Genomic DNA, 23,636 nt, shown 5'->3' on the forward strand with positions numbered 1-23,636 from the left:
ATCAAAGAGACCTAAGAGGTAATTTTTTTATGCAGATGTGGTACATATATGTAATGAGCTATCAAAGGAAGTGGTGGAGGGTAGTACAATTACAGCATTTAAAAGGCATCTGATGGGTATATGAAAAGGAAGGGTTTAAGATATTGGCCAGGTGCTGGCAAGTGCATTAAAGTGGAGATTTGAGACAGTCCAGAGAATCCCTTGCGAACTCAGGCTTGTAAGCCTCTCTCTTGTTCGTCCCAGAGATCGTACTCTTTGGGAGTCTCGAATAAAAACCCCTTACAGACAGTTTAGTTAAATTTTAGCCATTCCCTTTATTCACTAATTGCGTATAACATAACACCATACCTATAAGCTAAACAAGGTTCTAATAACTTAGAGTAGGGTACCAGCTTTTTAAGTGCCTCAGCAGGCTACTCTCATGAACTGATAGTGGCTTCCTTTATACAAAAGTTTTTTTTTAAAAATTGCATGTTCTTAATTAGACAGATAACAATTAAAGACAATAATTTGTAAGGAAGAAAACCTAATTGACTAATCACTCCTACAGGCCCTAAGCCATTCATCAGGTCAGAAAAACATACCCAGCCAAGTTAGGCGCCTGCTCACAAGATAAACTTCTATCATAAAGAGGTACCAGTCCGAGCTAATTAGAAAGTTCATCAGATAACCTTGCACAGATCACATGTCTGATTCAGTTATTTTACAAAATGGCTTCTTAGCAGGAGAGCAAACTTTTGACCATAAAATGGCTTCCTGACACATTGTGCTAAAATCTCTTCAATGTTAGGCTTAGAATAATTTCTAAGTTTGGAGCAGACTCCTGCTTTTTAAGCACTGAATAATTCTGTACCTGAGGCTGAGATGTTACCATAAGGTTGCATTTAAACTGACTCATTAGTCTTTGAATTGACATTCTTTCTTTTCAGGATTGGATTCAAAATCAAATAAGACATGAGATCTGATTAGTTAGAATTGGCTATGGGGCAGTCTGTACAGTGGTCTGCAAGAACAGCAAGTAAGTTAAGGCTTCATCAATATTACCTTTTACAGAATTTGTATTTAATGGCTACTCAGTATCATCATAAAGTCCCAAAATACGATTAAATTCAATCCATAGCAGATAAGCACTAAGAGTTAATTATCTATTGGTTCCAACAGCCTCAGGACTAAAATGGTCTCTCTCTAGTGTCCTTTTGGACTCAAGTCAGCAAAGATTTTTTTTGTCTGCCCCGCTTGCAAGGGGAAATAAGAATCCATTATAATTGGCAGCATCTGACCGTTAATTACAAAGCTTTTAATAGTACCGAATTTCGTTTCAGGGTCAGATTCAAACACTTATTAATTTCACAATGGAACGGCTGTGAATGTTACCACTTGATGTCCTGTTACACAGATTCATCAATGCTAAGGCAAATGTTCTTCATTGCCTTACAGCATCCTGTTATCACTTGGTGAGCCCAGATATGCCTGTCTTCTGCAATCCTTGAGTTCCCCTTTTTTCTGAGCCTTCCTGCCTAGCTATTTTCTAGTGCAGTAAATGTGTTCCATAATTCACTACATTTTAGTCTAAATGTTTAAAGACAAGTTTTAAGGCTATAGACTTTCTCAAGTGGGACTAGATTAGGTTGGGATATCTGGTTGGCAGGGACAAGTTGGACCGAGGGGTCTATTTCTGTGCTGTACATCTCTATTACAGCCCTGTATTCAAGATCTTGCAGGGTACAGGAGTAAATTTTAGAGTGCTACAGCATAGAAATTCTTCAGTCCACCATATCCATGCTGACCAACAAACATCAAACTACACTAATCCCACTTACTGCACTTGATCCATAGCCTACTATGCCTTGGCGTTTTAAATAATCATCTAGATGCTGCTTAAATGTTGAGTACCTGTTTCCACCAGCCTCTCAGGCAGCATGTTCCATATATCTACCAGCTTTTGGTTGATTTTTTTTAATTCTGATCTCCTCCAAACCACTTGTTGCTCACCTTTAAAGTTATGCTCTTTGTTCTTACAACTTGTCTGCCACTAGGAAGAGATCCTCCGAATCTACTGAGTCTCTCGGAAGACTTCGCGACGGCTGGTGGGTAAGTTTGGTCGTTTATTTAATAGTTAAAAATTTAAAGTTTTCTTTCAAAAAAAGCGGTAGCAGACCCGGAAGGCGCGCTAGGTTACTTGGGTAAGGTTTTTTTTTCTCCCCTTATTTAAACGCGTAGGCGAGTCACCCGAGGCACTACACGAGTAGTGCCTCCCACCCTTCCACCTCCTCTAACATAATAATAAGACCAATTGTGACTAGCGGGTAAGTGCTGCATTTTCCTTGTTTGTTTCTTTAGATTTAGTTGGTTTTGTTGTTGTTTTTTTTTAAGGAAAGCTTACTTTTAGAGGGATGGCAGTGCAGAGAGGGCAATGTTCCTCTTGCAACATGTATGAGGTGAGGGAAGCCATTAGCGTCCCTGCTGAGTACACTTGCAAGAAGTGCACCCATCTCCAGCTCCTCCAAACCCGTGTTAGGGAACTGGAGCTGGAGTTGGATGAACTGCGGATCATTCGGGAGGCAGAGGAGGTCATAGATCGGAGCTTTAGGCAAGTAGTTACTCCGAAAGTTCAAGATAGATGGGTGACAGTGAGGGGGAGTGGGAGGAAGCAGCCAGTGCAGGGACCCCCTGCGGTCATTCCCCTCAAGAACAAGTATACCGTTTTGGATACTTGTGGGGGGGATGACTTACCAGGGGCAAGCAACGAGGTTCAGGCCTCTGGCACGGAGCCTGGCCCCGTTGCTCAGAAGGGTAGGGTGGAGAAAGGTAGAGCAATAGTTCTTGGGGACTCGATAGTGAGGGGTACAGACAGACGGTTTTGTGGGGGTGACAGGGACTCACGTTTGGTATGTTGCCTCCCAGGTGCAAGGGTACGTGATGTCGCTGATCGTGTTTTCCGGGTCCTTAAGGGGGAGGGGGAGCAGCCCCAGATCGTGGTCCACGTTGGCACCAACGATATAGGTAGGAAGAAGGGTGAGGATGTCAGACAGGCTTTCAGGGAGCTAGGTTGGAAGCTCAGAGCTAGAACAAACAGAGTTGTAGTCTCTGGTTTGTTACCCGTGCCACGTGAAGAGAGTCGAGGAATAGGGAGAGAGAGCAGTTAAATGCGTGGCTACAGGGATGGTGCAGGAGGGAGGGATTCCGGTTTCTGGACAACTGGGGTCCTTTCTGGGGAAGGTGGGACCTCTATAAAAAGGATGGGCTACACCTGAACCTGAGGGGCACCAGTATCCTTGGGGGGAGGTTTGCTAGTGCTCTTTGGGAGGGTTTAAACTAACTCCGCGGGGGCATGGGAACCAGGACTGTAGCTTTAGGGTACAGGACCTTGAGTGTAGGGAGGTTAGGAATAATGCAGCGATCTCTAAGGAGGGTGTCTGTAACCAGAAGGGTGGATTGAAGTGTGTATACTTCAATGCCAGAAGTATAAGGAATAAGGTAGGTGAACTTGCAGCGTGGGTTGGTACCTGGGACTTCGATGTTGTGGCCATTACAGAGACGTGGGTAGAACAGGGACAAGAATGGCTGTTGCACGTTCCAGGGTTCAAATGTTTTAGTAGGATCAGACATGGGGGTAAAAAAGGGGGAGGCGTGGCATTACTTGTCAAAGATAGTATCACAGCAGTGGAATGGACGATGGAAGAGGACTTGCCATCTGAGGTAGTTTGGGCTGAGGTTAGAAATAGGAAAGGTGAGGTCACCCTGTTAGGTGTTTTCTACAGGCCTCCTAATAGTCCTAGAGAAGTAGAGGATAATATTGCGAGGATGATTCAGGAAAAGAGTGAAGGTAGCAGGGTGGTTGTTATGGGGGACTTTAACTTCCCAGATATTGACTGGGAGAGCTATAGCTCGAGTTCATTAGATGGGTCGGTGTTTGTACAATGTGTGCAGGAGGGTTTCCTGACACAATATGTAGACAGGCCAACAAGAGGGGAGGCTATATTGGATTTGGTTCTAGGTAATGAACCAGGCCAGGTGTTAGACTTGGAGGTAGGTGAGCACTTCGGGGACAGTGACCACAACTCGGTGACTTTTACTTTAGTGATGGAGAGGGATAATCGTGCGCTGCAGGGCAAGAGCTATAGCTGGGGGCAGGGAAATTATGATGCAGTGAGGCATGACTTAGGATGTGTGGATTGGAAAAACAGGCTTCAAGAGAAGAACACTAATGAGATGTGGGGATTGTTCAAGGAGCAGCTACTGCGTGTCCTTGATAGGTATGTACCAGTCAGGCATGGTGTAAAGGGCCTTGTGAGGCAGCCGTGGTTTAGTAAGGAATTGGAGTCCCTTGTGAAAGGGAAGAAGGCGGCATATGTAAAGATGAGGCGTGAAGGTTCAGTAGGGGCGATTGAGAGTTATAAGGTAGCCAGGAAGGAGCTAAAGAGGGAGCTAAGAGAAGCGAGAAGGGGACATGAAAAGTCTTTAGCTGGTAGGATTAGGGAAAACCCAAAGGCTTTCTATAGGTATGTCAAGAATAAAAGGATGACTAGGGTAGGTATCGGTCCAGTCAAGGATAGTAGTGGGAAGTTGTGTGTGGAGGCGGAGGAGATTGGAGAGACATTAAATCAGTACTTTTCATCAGTATTCACTCAGGAACAGGACACTGTTGCTGATGTGAATATGGAATCACAAATAATTAGAATGGATGCCCTGGAAATATGCAGGGAAGAGGTTTTGGGAATATTGGAAAGGATGAATATAGATAAGTCTCCTGGGCCTGATGGCATTTACCCCAGGATCCTATGGGAAGCTAGGGAGGAGATAGCAGAGCCATTGGCCTGGATTTTTATGTCGTCATTGTCAACGGGAATAGTACCAGAGGACTGGAGGATAGCGAATGTGGTCCCATTGTTCAAGAAAGGGAGTAGGGATAGCCCTAGTAACTATAGGCCAGTGAGTCTGACTTCAGTGGTGGGCAAAGTCTTAGAGAGAATGGTAAGGGATAAGATTTATGAACATCTGGGTAGGAATAACGTGATCAGGGATAGCCAGCATGGTTTTGTGAAGGGCAGGTCGTGCCTCACAAACCTTATTGAGTTCTTTGAGAAGGTGACTAAGGAAGTGGACGAGGGTAAAGCAGTAGATGTTGTGTATATGGATTTTAGTAAGGCGTTCGATAAGGTTCCCCATGGTAGGCTAATGCTAAAACTTCGGAGGTATGGCATTGAGGATACATTAGAGGTTTGGATTAGGAATTGGCTGGCTGGAAGGAGACAGAGGGTAGTAGTTGATGGATTATGTTCATCTTGGAGCGCAGTTACTAGCGGTGTACCACAAGGATCTGTTTTGGGACCATTGCTTTTTGTTATCTTTATAAATGATCTAGAGGAAGGGCTTGAAAGCTGGGTAAGCAAGTTTGCGGAGGACACAAAAGTCGGTGGAGTTGTGGATAGTGAGGAAGGAAGTGGTAGGTTACAGCGGGATATAGATAAGTTGCAGAGCTGGGCGGAAATGTGGCAAATGGAATTCAATGTAGCTAAGTGCGAAGTCGTTCACTTTGGTAGGAATAACAAGATGATGGATTACTGGGCTAATGGTAGGCTACTTGGTAGTGTGGATGAGCAGAGGGATCTTGGTGTCCATGTACACAGATCTCTGAAAGTTGCCACCCAGGTAAATAGTGCTGTGAGGAAGGCATATGGTGTACTGGGCTTTATTGGCAGAGGAATTGAGTTCCGGAGTCCTGAGGTCATGTTGCAGTTGTATAAGACTCTGGTGAGGCCTCATCTGGAGTATTGTGTGCAGTTTTGGTCGCCATACTATAGGAAGGATGTGGAAGCTTTAGAACGAGTGCAGAGGAGGTTTACCAGGATGTTGCCTGGAATGGTAGGAAAATCTTATGAGGAAAGGCTGAGGCACTTGGGGCTGTTCTCATTGGAGAAGAGAAGGTTTAGGGGAGATCTGATAGAAGTGTATAAGATGATTAGGGGTTTAGATAGGGTAGATACTAAGAACCTTTTACCGCTAATGGAGTCAGGTGTTACTAAGGGACATAGCTTTAAATTAAGGGGTGGTAGGTATAGGACAGATGTTAGGGGTAGATTCTTCACACAGCGGGTTGTGAGTTCATGGAATGCCCTGCCCGTATCAGTGGTGAACTCTCCTTCTTTATGGTCATTTAAGCGGGCATTGGATAGGCATTTGGAAGTTATTGGGCTAGTATAGGTTAGGTAGGATTCGGTCGGCGCAACATCGAGGGCCGAAGGGCCTGTACTGCGCTGTATCCTTCTACGTTCTATGTTCTATGTACTGTTTGTGCCTGTTGTAATTTGGATATCTCAATTAGATATCCACCCCTCAGCCTCCTCTGCTGCAAGGAAAATAAAGAACAATACAACACAAATACACCATGCTGTTGCCAATTTCTACCCCTTATTTAGGCCTGCTATTTATTGCCCCTGTGCAGTTTCTATCCCTCTATTCGCTTCCCATTCATGTGTCTGCCAAGATATGCCTTAAACTTTGCTAACATGCCTGCTTCCACCATCTCCACTGACAGTGCATTCCAGGCACCAACACCCTCTGTGTGAAACATTTTCCCTGCTCTTCTCCTGTAAACTTTCCACCTCTCACCTTACCTTGAACCTGTGCCTTCTTTAGTTGACCTTTCTGACTATCCATCCTATCTATATCCCTCAATTTTGTAGACCTCTCAGGTAGCACCTCAGGTTCCATCTCTTCAATGAAAACAATCCAAGTTTATTCAAAATCCCCTCATACCTAAAACCTTCCAGAGCAGGCAACATGTTGGTAAACCTTCTCTGCCCCCACTCCAGTGCAATCGTGTTCTGATAGTATGGTGACCAGAACTGCATACAGTATTCTCTCTGCAGCCAAACCAATGTTTATAAAGTTTTATAAGCTTTCTGTACTCCTATATTCTATGCCCCAGCTAATGAAGGCAAGCATCTTTCACTACCTTGTGCTGACATCTTCAGAGATCTATGGACTTGTACACAAATGAATCAGTTCTTCTTTGGGGGCTGCCATTCATTGTATGTCTTTCTTTCATCAGACTTCCCAAAGTGCATCACCTCACACTTATCAGGATTGAATTCCATCTGTCTTTACTCTGCCCAATTTACCAGCTGATCAATATCAGACGACAGCCTGACACCATCTTCCTCACTATCATCAATACCTCCAATTCTTGTCACTTGCAAACTTATCAATTAAATCTTCTACATCCAAGTCACGTACATATAAAGGGTCTCAAAACTGATTCCTGTGGTACATTGCTGGCCACCAGCTTCCAATGATAAAGTCAACCCATCACCAGTACCCTTTGTCTCTTAGTTGTAAGCTAATTTTGCATTCAGTTTGTCAACTGGCCTTGGATCTCATAGGCTCTTATCTTTGGACCAGCCTTTTGGTGTAGATCCTTCAAGGCTTTACTGAAGTCCATGTAAAACACTTCAACTGCACTACCCTCCTCATATATTGAGTCAGCTTTTCAAAAATATCAGTTTGTAAGAGGATTTCCCTCTAACAAATCCATGTTGACTTTCAGATCAATCCTTATCTTTCAAATTATTGATAAATCTTCTCCTTCAGAACTCTTTTTCCAATAATTTCCCTACCATTGACATCAGACTAACTGGTCAGTAATTACTTAGCCTATCCAGGCTGCCCTTCTTGATAAAGGGAACCACATTAGTTATCCTGTACTCATCTGGCTTTCCCATACAGCCAGCGACTTATTAGATATATCTGCCAGGGACCAGCAATCTACTCTCTTGCCTGTTATTTTATTGGGATCTATGAGAATTAAAGACAAGGGGCGGCACGGTGGCACAGTGGTTAGCACTGCTGCCTCACAGCACCAGGGACCTGGGTTCAATTCCCGCCTCAGGCGACTGACTGTGTGGAGTTTGCACATTCTCCCCGTGTCTGCGTGGGTTTCCTCCGGGTGCTCCGGTTTCCTCCCACAGTCCAAAGATGTGCGGGTCAGGTGAATTGGCCATGCTAAATTGCCCGTAGTGTTAGGTAAGGGGTATATGTAGGGGTATGGGTGGGTTGCGCTTCGGCGGGTCGGTGTGGACTTGTTGGGCCGAAGGGCCTGTTTCCACACTGTAAGTAATCTAATCTAAAACCTTGTCTGAGGTTCATGATGGTTAGACTGAACAGAAGTCTCAGAAGCAGCCTTTTTTAAAGAAAACTTTCTTTTACTGCACATGCAAAGTAGAACACATGCATTCTTCTTTGGAGTGAAACATATTCCATTATTTAATATGAAAAATATAGTTATTACTTCCAAATATATGTCCAATGTGAAAACTTACAGTACAGGTACACAATTCTTTATCCAAAACCCTCAGGACCAGCTGGTTTTTGGAATAATACCAAACAGCAGATGGCCTGTGAGTACTACGGGCCCTGAGACTGAATTGATGCCTGCCAGTGCTGGGTCATGCCCCTAAGTCACATCTGAGTGATGTGGGTCAAGTGGGTGTGGAGTTGGGTTAATTGTTTGCACACCAAACAACCTTGTTAATGAGGACAAAATCTTTGGATATCAGATAAAGGATTGTCTACTTGTATTAGCATTCTGAATCTTTTGGTGTTTAGGATCTAAATTTGGAACCTGCTCAGCAAGCCTGTGTGTCTGCTATTTTCCTTCTGCTATACTGTATAGTACAAGGTGCTTCCTTGGTAATAACAGATACAGTTTAGCAAAGGAGCCCAAATCCAGCTCCCTAGAAAATTGTAGCCAATAGAAAAATAAAGTGTTGCTCTTTTATTCTCCTTGTACCTGTTAATTGGATGCCATATTACCAATTTAACTGTTTACTGAGATTTCTTAGAACCAAAAGCTTTTATTGCATTATGAAGTGGTCACAGGCTGACAAACATATACATACTGGATCAACAATTTTTAACTGCATTCTGTAGCAATAGCTTGCACTGGTATGAGGTTTGGAAACCCAAGGACAGATTTACTGTAAATGGCAAAACAACCAGAAAGGATTTGAGATAAGCAGGTTGATCGGAAAGGCTGGTTAAGCAAATGTAGCACTAACTTTCAAAGATAATTGCATAAATTGTTAAAATGCAACATTTACAGGGCTGTAAGTGTAAAGAACTGGCACAAATTAAGTCTCAAAACCTAGTATAGGCATGAATAATCTCCATAGAAATGATATAGTGGGGGGGGCATTCGGCCCATCTTGTCCATGTCAATCCAAAGACACCCAGATACGCTTTCTCGTCCCAACTTAATACACACTGACCACAGCACTTAAGGTGCTTTCAACTTTCAGCCAGAAGTGCCAAGAAAATGATCCATCTCTGCCTCCTCCAGTGGTTCCTAGCATTATAGATACTAGTCTTCAACCAATTTGATTCACTCTATGTGATTTCAAACGGTTGGTGGCACCGGATACTGCGAGAACTATAGGCCCTGAGAACATTCCAGTGACAGTACTGAGGACTTGTGCTCCAGAACTTGCCACTCCCCTAGCCAAGCTGTTCCAGTGCAGTTAAAAAAATGGAAAATTACCCAGGTATATCCTGTACACTAAGCAGAACAAATCCAGCTGCATAAATCTAATCTCGATCATCAAAAAAGTGATGGAAGGTGTCATCAACAAAGCTATGAAGCAGCATCTGATCAGTGTTGTCTGTTTTGGTTCTGCCAGGGTGACTCAGTTCCTGACCTCATGAAAGCTTAGGTTCAAATATGAACAAAACAGCTGAATTCCTGAGGAGAGTTACTGCCTTTAGCATTAAGGCCACATTCAACTGACTAGGGTATAAAGGAGCCAGAGCAAAACTTAAATCAACACTTATCAGTGTAAACTATTATGAAGGTGCAAAGGTGTATTCACCATTTAGGAGTTGAAAAACTAGCAAGGTCTGACAAAGCACTGTCCTGAACAAAGAAGGTAACAAATGGGGAACCAAATAGCTACAGACGAGTTGCCATGAAACAAAAACAAATTCAAATTCTACCAATCAGTTTAAATTATGCCCCAAGATACCAAAATCCAATTAAATTTGGTTAAAATTTAAAACCAGTAAAACAATCCAATGTTTTGGGATATAAAAACCAGACATTTTGAAGAGTTAGGAAAATAGCCAAAGACATCCACAAATATAGACTGCTAGTTGAAGAGCTCTCTGCAAGTTGCCTATCTATAAGAAGTTTGTGCAGCAAACCATCAAAACCAACCCACAGAAAATCTACAAAGGAGGATCAACAAAGCTGACAGGTTTTTGAAATGTGTTTACATCTTAATCGGGATTTTTAAAAATTGGACCAGTATTGTAAAGTGGGAGGTAAAGAATAAGTTTAAGAGAAAGGAGTTGTACATAATTGTTTTTAATATTGTCTCATCTTTAAGAAGAAAATTGTTAACTATTACTTTAAATAGTGACCTCTGGGATAGTAGTGTCTCCTGAATTTTAACAGATTATACCGTCAGGTGAATGTTTTCTGTGGCTCCAATGGTTGGAGTCATACTCAGCATACAGAAATAGGTTTGTGGTTGTTGGAAGTCAGTCATCTTAGCTCCAGTACATTTCTGCAGGAGTTTGACTGGGTAGTGCCCTAGGCCTAACGACCTTCAACTGCCTCTTCAATGACCTTCCCTCAAGGGCAGAAGTGGAGATGTTTGCCAATGACTACACAACATTGCAATTCATACTGAAGCTGCCCATGTTCCAATCCAACAAGATATGGACAATATCCAGGTTTTGGCTCAACTGGCAAGTAACATTCAAAGAACAATACAGAACAGGAATACTTCAGCCCACCAAGCCGAAGCCAATTCCTAATTCGCACCCCACAAATGCAGGACAATGACCACTTCTAATAAGAGACCATCTAAGCACACTTGATGGTGTTCCACAACTGAATCCCTCACTGCCAACATCCTTGGTACTCCCATTTGACAGAAACTCAACCGGCAACAAGAGTTGTTCAGATGCTAGGAATACAGTGGCAGATAACACTTTTCCCTGACTCCCCAAAGCCTGTCCATCTACAGGGCATATGTCATGATAGTGATGGAATACTTCCCAGTTACCTGCATAGCAAAATGAGAACACCACCTTCAAGTTCCTTTCCAAGCCAGTCACCATGCTCACTTGGAAATATATTGCTGTTCCTTCACTGTTGGGTCAAAATCCTGAAATTACCTCCCTAAATGGTACTGTGGATCAACCTATAGCATGTTGACTGCAGCAGTTCAAGGTGAGAGCTCACCAATAACTTCTCACGGATAATTAGGGATGGGCAATAAAATGTTGGCCAGCAAGCAACGCCCATGTCCCAAGAGTGAGTTTAAAAAAAATTTTTCCTCACATCCCCTCTAATCCTTCTGCCACTTCACCTGAATCCATGACCCCTGCTTTTTGATCTCTGCCAAGGGAAACTGGCTCCTTCTGTGTACTCTACCTCTACCCCCTCAGTTTTGTATACCTCAATTGTGTTGGCCCTTTTCCTTCTCCGTTTCAAGGAAAGCAACATTGACTTCTCTGATCTCTCCTCATACCAACAATTCTCTAGCCCTGGCAACTTTTCTAGTAAATCTTCTTTGCACTGCCTCCAGAGCAATTATGTTCTTCCTGAAACATGGTGACCAGAAATGCGCACAGTTGTGGCCTTGCCAGTGTCTTATATAGTTCCATCACTGCATCCCTACTTTTGTATTCTATATCTGTTATGAAGATGTGAGTGTACTGTATCTTTTAAGAGTTAGAAGCTAGCAGAAGTACCTGACACAGCACCAAGTGTTCTCAATAAGGTAACAGTGCAATGCTTTGGCCACGTATCAAGGCAAAAAGGTAGTAGAGGAGTTAATAACTTTTTTTGGACAATATGGGCTCCCCAGAGAGATTCAGTCAGACCAAGGGTCTAATTTTACTGCTATTCTGTTTACAGAATTAAAGGATAGATTATGCATATGCACTAGATTTAAAGTGCATATCTGCCTGAATCACAGGGAGCTTGAGAAAGGTGACATCAGACCTTTAAGACCATGTTGACACATACTGTGAGGACTACCTGAATGATTGGGATGAAGGTATCCCAATGTTTGCCATTAAAGATGCCCCAAATGAATCTACTCAGTTAACTCCCTTTTAGATCATGAAGTGAAAGGCCCTTTGAAGTTAAAGAAAAGTTGACAGGACCAAAGTTGGAGATCCCACACTTAGGTTATGTATCTGAGGTAAGGGAGAGATTACATAGAGTAGGTGAGTTAGCTAAACAGCACCTAAAGGAGTCGCAGTGTAGAGAAGCAGGTGGCAGATAAAAACTCAGACTAATATTGTTCTGGAGGATAACATGTTAGTACTGTTACCAGTGACAGGAGATCCTTTCAAAGCCAGATTTAGTGGTTCCTATCAAATTGAGAAAAGGATGAGTGAGGTGAACGATCTAGTAAAGATGCCAGATAGAAAAAGGTATAGAGTATGTCATGTGAACATATTGAAACTGTATTATACCAGAGAGAGGTCCTTGAGGATGGGATAGGTCACAGGAGCTCAGAACACAGTAGAAAGATTTGTTACTCCAGTATAAGGACATATGAAAGAATCAGATTGGGAGGACTAGTGCTATTATACATGAAGCAGATGTAGGTAATATTGCTCTGTTGAAAACAACACCCCTATCGGCTTAATCGTCTCAAAGCTAGACAGGTCCAGATGGAGGTGGGGGCCATGCTTGATGAGGACATCATCAAACCAAGCCAGAGTGAGTGGAGGTTGCTGATCGTCTTAGTTCCCAAACCAGACAGGACTCTACGATTCTGTGTGGATTATCAGAAGGTCAACGCTGTTACAAAATCTGACTCGTATCCAATTCCTAGATTGGACTGTATTGAGAAAGTCTGTCAAGCCAGTTACATCACCAACTTGGACTTAATGCACGGTTACTGGCAGGTACCTTTATCAGAGACTGTGAAAGAAATTTCTGCATTTGTAACCATAAATGGTCTATATCAGTTAAGTGATGTCCTTTGGAATGAAGAATGCACTCACCACATTCCAGAGACTCTAACAAAGTTGTGGCTGGGTTAACAAACTGTGCAGTTTATTTGGACAATGTGGGGATCTTTAAGTCCTGGAAAGGTCACATGGTACATTTGGCAGAGCTCTTTGAACAACTATGAGAAGCAAAACTAGTGATAAACTTAAATAAAAGAGAATTCGCGAAAGCAGAGGTGACTTTCTTGGGACACAACATCAGTCATGGGAGGTTGACCCCACGGAACACAAAGACTAAGGTCGTCTAGGAATTTCCACAACGAACCTCTAAGAAAGAGGTGCTTCGATTCTTAGGATTCAGCAGATTTTATCAAAGGTTTGTTTCAAATTTCAGCAGTGTAGTGGCACAGTTAACCAATTAGCTGAAGAAGAACAAAGTTTCAGTGGATAGACCCATGCCACTAGGCATTCGACCATTTGAAATCATTATTAACCACCAAATCAGTTTTAGCTGCACCAAACTTTTCAAAACCTTTTAAAGTCACCATCAATGCTATTGACATAGGAGTTGGACTGTCTTCCTACAGGAAGATGAGGATGGAATTGAACTGCCAGTTCATTACTTTTCAAAGAAGATCAACATCCACCAGAAATAGTCCACAATTGGAAGAGAACTATTGAGTTTGGTATGAGTCTTATAACATTTCAATGTGTACGTCTCAAACAGTGTCTGAGATGGTTGTGTACACAGATTTCATTGGGGTCTTATGTTACAGACTTTTAATTTAAAAGTCATACATGTTGCAGGTCATAAGAATGTAATTGCAGATGCATTATTGTGGATTTAACTACAAGTTTAGATGAGATTTGTATTCAATGTTAAATCTATACAGGGATATGGGAAGAAGTTAAGGTGAACTTAAAGTTATCTGTATGTTTAAAGAAAAGATTAAAGAAAAATGAAGCCATCTTTTCACTATGATTTTTTTTTCTTAAGGGAGCAGGTGTTATGAAGATGTAGGTCTGACACTTACAAAGTCAGAAGTGAGCAGAACTACCTGACACTGCACCAAGTGTTCTCAATAAAGGTAACAATGTAACATTTGGTCGAACAGCTCAATTAGCTGGGTTGCCTAGAGACAAACCAATTCGAAATAGGCCAATCAGTTTAAATTACACCCTGAAAAATACCAAATTCTAATCAAATTTGTCAATATACTAAATTCTATCTGAAAAGTCAATGACCCAATCCAACACTTTGGGGGTATAGGACATGGAAAATTGAACAGTTAGGAGGAGAACTGCCACATCACCAGCATGTTAAAACTGCCCAAAAAATAGTTCTCTTGAAGTTACCTTTATTGATCAGTAAACTATGAAGCAGAATTCCTAAGAAGAAAAGACAGGGATACAGAGAATAACCAAAAGCTACCTGGTTTTGAGGTAAGCAGTTCTGTTTTGTCAATCTTAATCAGTACTGCAGAGGGGAAAGCAAAAGGTCAAAGGAAGGAGTTATAAATATTTGTTAGTTATTCTGTTATACTTTAAGAAATAAAGTTGTTAATTTTTACTTTAAATAGTTCTTGAACCCTCAAATTTTCAGATTACTGCACGGGATAAATCTTGTGTTGCTGATTTAATTTTAGCAGGAGTTCTTACCCTGTGTCAATACCAATGAAGGAGAGCATTGCATATACCTTCTTTACAACTTACTTACTTGTACTGCTGCCCTTAGGGACCTGTGCATGTGCACACCTAGCTTTCTCACTTCATCTACCTATTTACTCATTCGCATTTATTGTGTATTCCTTTTTACCGTTTGACCTCCCTAAATGCATTGCATTACCTTATCTCACACTTATGAGTTGAACTCTTTCTGCCATTTTCCTACCCATTCCTCCCATCTACAGCAAACCTTTGATTAACCCAGAGGTGTACCAATTTCCCGGGGCGGGGAGAGATTTACTAATGCTCTTCATGAGTGTTTAAAATATTTCTTGAGGGGGATAATAACCTAAGTCGTAGTTCTGGTCTCCAGGAGGTTGAGAGTAGTGAGGTCAGAAATATGGTTGCAGAAAGGTGGTTTGAAAGAGTCTACTTTAACGCCAGGAGCATCTGGAATATGGTGGATCAACCTGCAGCATGGGTACCTGGGACTTCAATTTTGTGGCCATTTTGGAGACCTGGATAGAGCAGGGACAGGAATGGTTGTTCCCGGTTCTGGGATTTAAATCTTTAAATAAGAGATGGTAAGAGGGGGATGTGTGGCAATGTTAGTCAAGAACTGTATTACAGTAGCAGAAAGACATTTGAGGACTCTCTTGCTGAGGTTAGAAACAGGAAAGGAGAGCTAACCCTGTTCAGATAGGAGTGGGAGTAACGGGTAGTTATGGGGGATTTCAACTTTTCAAATTGACTAAAAATTCTACAGTTTGAGTATAGATGGGTCAGCTTTGTCCAATGTGTGCAGGATGATTTCCTGACACCGGATGTAGACAAGCCAACAAAGGGTGAGGCCACACTGGATTTAGTACAGGATAATGAACCCAGCCAGGTGTTAGATCAGGATGTAGGTGAGTTAGCTTTTATTGGTAGAGAGATTGAGTTTCAGTCATGAGGTCATATTGCAACTGTACAAAACCTCTGTTGCAGCCACATGCGGAGTATTGCACTTTGATGATCGTGACCACAATTCGGTTAGGTTTAATTTAGTGATGGAAATGGATAGATATATATTGTAGGGCAAGAGTTAAAGCTGGGGGAAAGGCAATCATGATGCAATTAGGCAAGATTTGGGAAAGGGAAGGAGACTGCAGGGATGGGTACAATTGAACGTATTCAAGGAACAGCTTGTCCTTAAGTATGTACCTGTCAGGCAGGGAGGAAGTGGTTGAGAGAGGGAGCTGTGGTTTACCAAAATTGAACCTCTTGTCAAGAAGAATGCTTATGTTAGGAGGAAACGTGAAGGCTCAAAGGGCATTTGAGAGTTACAAACTAGCCAGGAAAGACTGAAAGGGAACTAAGACGAGCCAGGAGTGGACATGAGAAATTATTGGCAGATGGGCTCAAGGGAAACTCTAAAGCATTCTACATCAGGAATAATACAACAACTAGAATAAGATTAGGGCCAATAAAGGACAGTAGTGGCAAGTTGTGCATGGAGTCGGAGGAGATAGAAGAAACGCTAAATGAATGTTTTGTCTATATTGCACTGGAAAAAGACTATTGTCGAGGAGAATACTGAGACACAGGCTACTAGACTACAAGGAATTGACATTCACAAGGAGGAGGTGTTAGAAATTTTGGAAAGTGTGAAAATAAGTCCCCTGGGCTGGATGAGATTTGTCCTAGGATTCACTGGGAAGCTCAGGAGGAGACTGCAGAGCCTCTTGGCATTGATCTTTATGTTGTCATTGTCTACAGGAACAGTGCCAGAAGATTGGAGGTTAGAAACTGTTGTCCCCTTGTTCAAGAAGGGGAGGACAGACAACCCTGGTTATAGACCAGTGAGCGTTACTTAGGTTCTGGGTAAAGTGTTGGGAATGGTTATAAGAGATCGTATTTATAATCATCTAAAGAGGAATAAGTTGATTAGGGATAATCAACACTGTTTTGTGAAGGGTAGGTCGTGCCTCACAAACTTAGAGTTTTTTGAAAAAGGTGACCAAACAAGTGGATGAGGGTAAAGCGGTTGTGGTGTTCAGATTCCTCACAGTAGGCTAATGCTCAAAATATGGAGGCATGGGATTGAGGGTGATTTTAGCAGTTTGGATCAAACATTGGCTAGCTGAAAGAAGACAGAGGATAGTCATTGATGGGAAATGTTCATCCTGGGGTTCAGTTGCTAGTGGTGTACCGCAAGGATCTGTTTTGGGGCCATTGCTGTTGGTCATTTTTAGAAATGACCGAGATGAGGGCAGAGAAGGATGGGTTAGTAAACTTGCAGATGACACTCAGGTAGGCAGAGTTGTGGATAATGCCGAAGGATGTTGTGGGTTAGAGGGACATAGATAAGATGCAGAGTTGGGCAGAGAAATTGCAAATGGAGTTTAATGCAGAAAAGTGAGGCAAATTCACTTTGGAAGGAGCAATAGGAATAAAGAGTACTAGGCTAATGGTAAGCTTCTTGGCAGTGTAGATGAGCAGAGAGATCTGGGTGTCCATGTACATAGATCTCTAAGTTGCAGCCCAGGGTTTTTTTATAGATTAGATTAGATTGCTTATAGTGTGGAAACAGGCCCTTCGGCCCAACAAGTCCACACCGACCCGCCGAAGGGCAACCCACCCATACCCCAACATTTACCCCTTACCTAACACTACGGGCAATTTAGCATGGCCAATTCACCTGACCCGCACATCTTTGGACTGTGGGAGGAAACCGGAGCACCCGGAGGAAACCCACGCAGACACGGGGAGAACGTGCAAACTCCACACAGTCAGTCACCTGAGTCGGGAATTGAACCCGGGTCTCAGGCGCTGTGAGGCAGCAGTGCTAACCACTGTGCCACCGTGCCGCCCGTGAACCCACGTTGATCGGGTTGTTCAAAAGGCACACTGTGTTAGCTTTTATTGGTAGAGGGATTGAGTTTCAGAGTCATGAGGTCATATTGCAACTGTACAAAACCTCTGTTGCAGCCACACGTGGAGTATTGCATACAGTTCTGGTCACCGCATTATAGGAAGGATGTGGAAGCTTTGGAAAGGCTTCAGAGGAGATTTATTGGAATGTTGCCTCGTATGGAGGGAAGGTCTTATGAGGAAAGACTGAGGGACTTGAGGCTGTTTTCATTGGCGAGAAGAAGGTTAAGAAGTGACTTAATTGAGACATACAAGATAATCAGAGGGTTAGATAGGGTGGACAGTGAGAGCTTTTTTTCTTGGATGGTGATTGCTATCCCAAGGGGGCATAGTTTTAAATTGAGGGATGATAAACATAGGACAGATGACAGAGGTAGTTTCTTTACTCAAAGTAAGAGGAGCATGGAATGCACTGCCTGCAACAGTAGTAGACTCGCCAACTTTAAGGGCATTTAAATGGTCATTGGATAAACATATGGATGAAAATGGAATAGTGTCAGATAGATAGGCTTCAGATTAGTTCCACAGGTTGGTGCAACATTGAGGGCTGAAGGCCCTGTACTGCACTTCTACGTTCTAACCAGTACCTATACTGGTTGATCAAATATTCCAGATAATCAAGAAGTGCACATGAACATCATAGAGGATGCCTCAAGCACTACTTCCATAATTATGAAGTGCTTCAAAAGGTCAATCATGGCTCACACCAACTCCAGCCTACCAAAGTGCCTTGATCCCTGGCAACTGCTCTTCCCAAGATCACAAGAAACTACAGTTGTGAAAACAGACCAGTTTATCAAGCAAACTAGCTTTCCATCTATACCTCCTGCTGCCTCAAGAAGGCAACCAACATGATCAAAGTCCACTGTTCATTCGTACCTTTTTTTTCCTGTCCAACTGTTTCTCTCTTTTCGGCTGTATTTCTACCTGTTGTTTACTCCTTACTTGCTCCCCATTTTCTGCATTAAAAAAGAACTTTTTTTTTCTAATAACTACTATCAGTTCTGAGTCAACGAACCCGAAAAAAAACTCTGATTTCTCTCCACAGATGCTGCCAGACCTGCTGAGGCTTTCAATAGTTTTTATTTGTAATTAAAAAACCCTCTTACTCCAGTTATACTTTCTTCTCCTACCCTCTTCTTTTGGGAAGAAAATATCAAAGTTTTGAATACATGTATAAACAGATTCAAGAACAGCTTCTTCCCCACTAGCAATCAGACTTGAATGGATCTCTCAAATGTTAATACTGATCTGTCTCTCTGCGGCTGTAACACTGTTCTGCTACCCTGAGGCACTTTGTACGGTATGATCTGTCTGTATACCATGAAATAAAACATTTTTTCACTATCTCAGTACATGACAACAATAAATCAAACTCAAACTAACCACAGTAAACCTTGACCAAGCGAAGCTTCAAGACATCAATCTTGCTCATAATCTATGTAAAAACATCAGCACACCACCTAAAATTAATGTAAAAGCACGTAGTACCTAAAACCACCTAAATATCACATTCAAGTACAAATTGTTAATGTCTAAAACAAACAGCAGACACACCAACATCGAGCCCTGTGGAGCACTATCTGCAGGGGCAGCTATCAACCATTACCTTTTGGTTACCTGTTACTAAACAAACTTTGGATCCAACTTTAACACACCCAGTGTCTATGGGGCTTTTTTGGGGGCTAGTCTGCTATGTGGGATGTTGTGATATGCCTGACTAAACTCCACATGGAATAGTGTAGGTTAGATGGGCTTCAGATTGGTATTACAGGTCAGTGCAACATCGAGGGTCGAAGGGCTGTACTGTGCTGTAATGTTCTAATGTTCTATGTTCTGGTCAACATCCATTACCCTCATCAATTGTTCTTGGCACCGACAGACCCTTCAGTTCAACTTGTCTGTGCTGACCAGATATCCTAAATTTTATTCTGGCAAATGGGACGAGATTGAGTTCATAAGACACAGAAGCACAAATTAGGCTATTCAGCCCATTGAGTCTGCTCTGTTATTCAATCATGGCTGACAAGGTTCTCAACCCTTTCTCCCGCTTTCTCCCCATAACCCTTGATCCCCTTGACAATCAAGAACCTATCTATCTGTGTCATAAATATACTTAATAATCTGACCTCCCACACCCTTCTGTGGCAGTGAATCCATAGTTTCCCCACTCTCTGGCTGAAGAAGTTTCTCCTTCTCTCCATTCTGAAAGGTTTTCCTTTTAATCTAAGGCTGTGCCCTCGGGTTCTAGTCTCTCCTACCGATAGAAACATCTTCCCTTATGCTTAGCACTGCTGCCTCACAGCGCCAGAGACCTGGGTTCAATTCCCGCCTCAGGCGACTCTGTGTGGAGTTTGCACATTCTCCCCGTATCTGCGTGGGTTTCCTCCAGGTGCTCCAGTTTCCTCCCACAGTCCAAAAAAGGGCAGGTTAGGTGAATTGGCCATGCTAACTTGCCTGTAGTGTTAGGCGAAGGGGTAAATGTAAGGGAATGGGTCTGGGTGGGTTGCGGGTCGGTGTTGGGCCGAAGGACCTGTTTCCACACTAAGTAATCTTAAAAAAAATCCATTCCGTCCAGACCATTCAGTGTTCTGTAAGTTTCAATTAGATTTCTTCCCCCCACCCCCAAAATCCTTCTAAATTCCATTAAGCACATACCTGGAGTCCTCAAACATTCCTCCTATGTTAAGCTGTTCATTCCTGGCACCATTCGAGTGAACCTGCTCCAGGGCCAGTACATCCTTCCTGAGATATGGGGCCCAAAACTGCAAACAATACTCAAAAGTGGCCTGACCAGAGCCTTACAGAGCCTCAGAAGAACATCCCTGCTTTTATATTCCAGTCTTCTCAATGCCATCTTTGCATTTGCCTTTCTAACTACTGACTCAACCTGCAAGTTTTCTTTGAGATAATCCTAGACTAGAACTCCCAAATCTCTTTGCACTTCAGATTTCTGGAAAAAGATTTTGGTTATTCACCCGATCCATGTCCTTCATGATATTATAAACTTCAATTAGGTCGCCCCTCAGCCTCAAACTCCAGGGAAAATAACCCCAGCCTATTCAGCCTCTTCCTATAACTCAAATGCTCCAATCCTGTCATCATGCTTGTAAATCTTTTCTGAACCCTTTCAAGTTTAACATCTTTCCTAAATTCAGACATCAGAATTGTATGCAATATTCCAAAAGTGACCTAACCAGTGTCCTCTACAGCTGCAGCATGACCTCCCATATCCTACATTCAATGCACTGGCCAAATGCCTTCCTCAATACCTGGTCTACTTGCGACTCCACTTTCAAGGAATTACGAACCTGCACCTCATGGACTTTGTTTGGCAACACTCTGCAGGATTCTGTATAAATTCTACCCTGATTTGCCTTACCAAGATGCAACACCTCACATCTATTTAAATTAATCTCCATCTGCCACTCCTCAGTTCATTCCTCTAGGAATTCAATCAAAGTTGTAAAACAGGACCTTTCTTTAACAAAGCCATGCTGACTATCCCTGACTAGTTCATGTCTTTCTAAATGACAGTTTATCCAATCTCTCAGAATTGATTCTAACAATTTGCCCACTACCACAGTAAGACTAACTTGCTTATAATTATTTTGTACGTCCTTTGTACCCTTTTCATACAATGGAACCATATTTGCATTCTGCCAGTCCTCCAGCACATGGCCTGCATCTCGTGAAGATTGGAAAATAATCCTCAGAGCATCTGCAGTTTTCTTCACGGCTTCCTTCAACCACTGAGGGAACAACCTATCTGGCCCTAGCAACTTACTCACTCTCAAGGATTCCAACTTCTCCAATACGTCCTCTGTCATTATGATTATTTTGTTCAAAGTTGCACACTGCTCTTCTTGAATTACTGTACCCACATCATCCTTTCCTTAGTAACTAGAGATGAAAAAGTCATTTAAAATTCTTCCCATATCCTCTGCATCTTCACACAAGTTCCCTTCTTCATTTTTGATAGGTCACACTTTTTCCTTAACTATTCTTTTGCTCTTTATATACTGGCAAAACATCATTGGATTTTCCTTCATCTGGTTGCCAATATTGTTTCATGGTCTGTCTTGATTTTCTTCTTTTTCTTTTTACATGATCCCTATATTTTCTATACTACTGTAGGCTATCTATAGTTTTGAGTTTTTGTAACTATCATAGGCTTTCTTTTTGTTTAATCTTTCCCTGCAAATTTCTAGAGATTCACAGGGAGGGTCTAGATTTGGCAGCATCATTCTTATATTTGGAGGGGTCATGTCTGCTTTATGTCCAAAGGGTTGTTCCTTTTAAGTGCCTCCTTTAGCAGCCCTGTTCAGTCCACCTCCACCAAATCACTTTTCAGCTTTTAAAATTCATCGCCCCCACTTTAAAACATTTCCTTGGAGGAACTGTTGGGCAAGGTTCACAGCACAGAATCAGATAAGTTAATCGTTGTTTTTAAGTGTGGCCTACAGAGAATCCACAGTAGGGAGTAGAGTGGGTTCTTTCTTGATCATGTGTTTTTGGATCTATGTCTCTTGATTAAACTTAAAATATAAGCCATAACTATTAATTTAACCTGGGGCAGAGTTTGTAGAGGAATGAGACGGTGTTATTTTCTGGGTCTATAGATTGTGAAAGAGCAAAAATAGCCTTTAATAGAATGATATGTACTTCTTGTCGTATGTGGGAGCTTAAAGAGAGTTTAAGGGTTACTGTGGATGATATCTGCCATAAATGCTGCTGGCTGCAAATCCTATCAGATCGAATGGATTGGTTGGAGAGACAGTTAGAAGAATTGAGGAATTTGCAATAGCAACAGTATGTGATGGATGGCAGTTATAGGAAGGAGGGAAAGTCTCAGATACAGTCACATAGATGGCTTAACTCCAGGAAAGGTAAGAGGTACGCAGCTAGTGCAGGAGCCTTTTGTGGATATACCCATTTCAAACAGGAATGCTGTTTTGGAAATTGTAGCGCGTGATGGATTCTCAGAGGAACATAGCACAAAGAGCCAAGTTGCTGGTATTGAGACTGGCAATGAGGGGTACGTCGGGTTCCAAAAGATCAATTGTGTTAGGGGATCCTCTAGTCTGAGGTACAGATGGACGTTTCTGTGGCCAGCAGTGAAAAAGCAGAATGGTGTGTTGCTTCCCTGGTGCCAGGATTAAGGATGTCTCAGAGAGGGTGCAGAATATTCTCATGGGGAGAGGGTGCAGCAAGAGGTCATTGTCCACATTGGAACCAACCACACCGGAAGGGAAAAGGTTGAAATTCTGAAGGGAGATTACAGAGAGTTAGGCAGAAATTTAAAAAAGGAGGTTCTCGAGAGTAGGAAGATCTGGATTACTCCCAGTGCTATGAGCTATTGAGGGCAGGAATAGGAGGATAGAGTAGATTAATGCATGGCTGAGCAGGGGGTGTATGGGAGAAGGATACACATTTTTGGATCTCTTTTGGGGCAGATATGACCTGTACAAGAAGGACGGTTTGCACCTAAATTGGAAGGGGACTAATATATTGGCAGGGAAATTTGCTGGAGTTGCTCAGGAGGATTTAAACTAGTAAGGTGGTGGTGGGGGTTGGGGGGGGTGGTTGGGCATGATTCAGGGAGATAGTGAGGAAAGAGATCAATCTGAGACTGGTACAGTTGAGAACAGAAGTGAGTCAAACAGTCAGACCAGGCAGGGACAACGTAGGACTAATAAATTAAACTGCATTTATTTCAATGCAAGGGACCTAACTGGGAAGGCAGGTGAACTCAGGGCATGGTAAGGAACATGGGACTGGGATATCATAGCAATTACAGAAACATGGCTCAGGGATGGGCAGTAATGTTTCAGGATAAAAATGCTACAGGAAGGATAGAAAGGGAGGCAAGAGAAGAGGGAGAGTGACATTTTTGATAAAGGATTGCATTACAGCTGTGCTGAGGGAGGATATTCCCAGAAATACATCCAGGGAAGTTATTTGGATGGAACTGAGAAATAAGAAAGAGATGATCACCTTAGTAGGATTGTATTATAGACCCCCTAAGAATCAGAGGGAAATTGAGAAACAAACTTGTAAGGAGATCTCAGCTATTTGTAAGAATA

At 42.4% G+C, this 23,636-nt stretch overlaps 1 protein-coding gene across 1 annotated transcript in view; it reads right to left on the reverse strand.

Moving 5' to 3' along the window:
• Positions 1-23,636, reverse strand: part of pigl (phosphatidylinositol glycan anchor biosynthesis, class L) — a 90,432-nt gene that overhangs the window by 58,269 nt on the left and 8,527 nt on the right. The window lies entirely within an intron of this gene.

Source organism: Hemiscyllium ocellatum, chromosome 31, assembly GCF_020745735.1.
Source record: "Hemiscyllium ocellatum isolate sHemOce1 chromosome 31, sHemOce1.pat.X.cur, whole genome shotgun sequence".
Taxonomy (NCBI): domain Eukaryota; kingdom Metazoa; phylum Chordata; class Chondrichthyes; order Orectolobiformes; family Hemiscylliidae; genus Hemiscyllium; species Hemiscyllium ocellatum.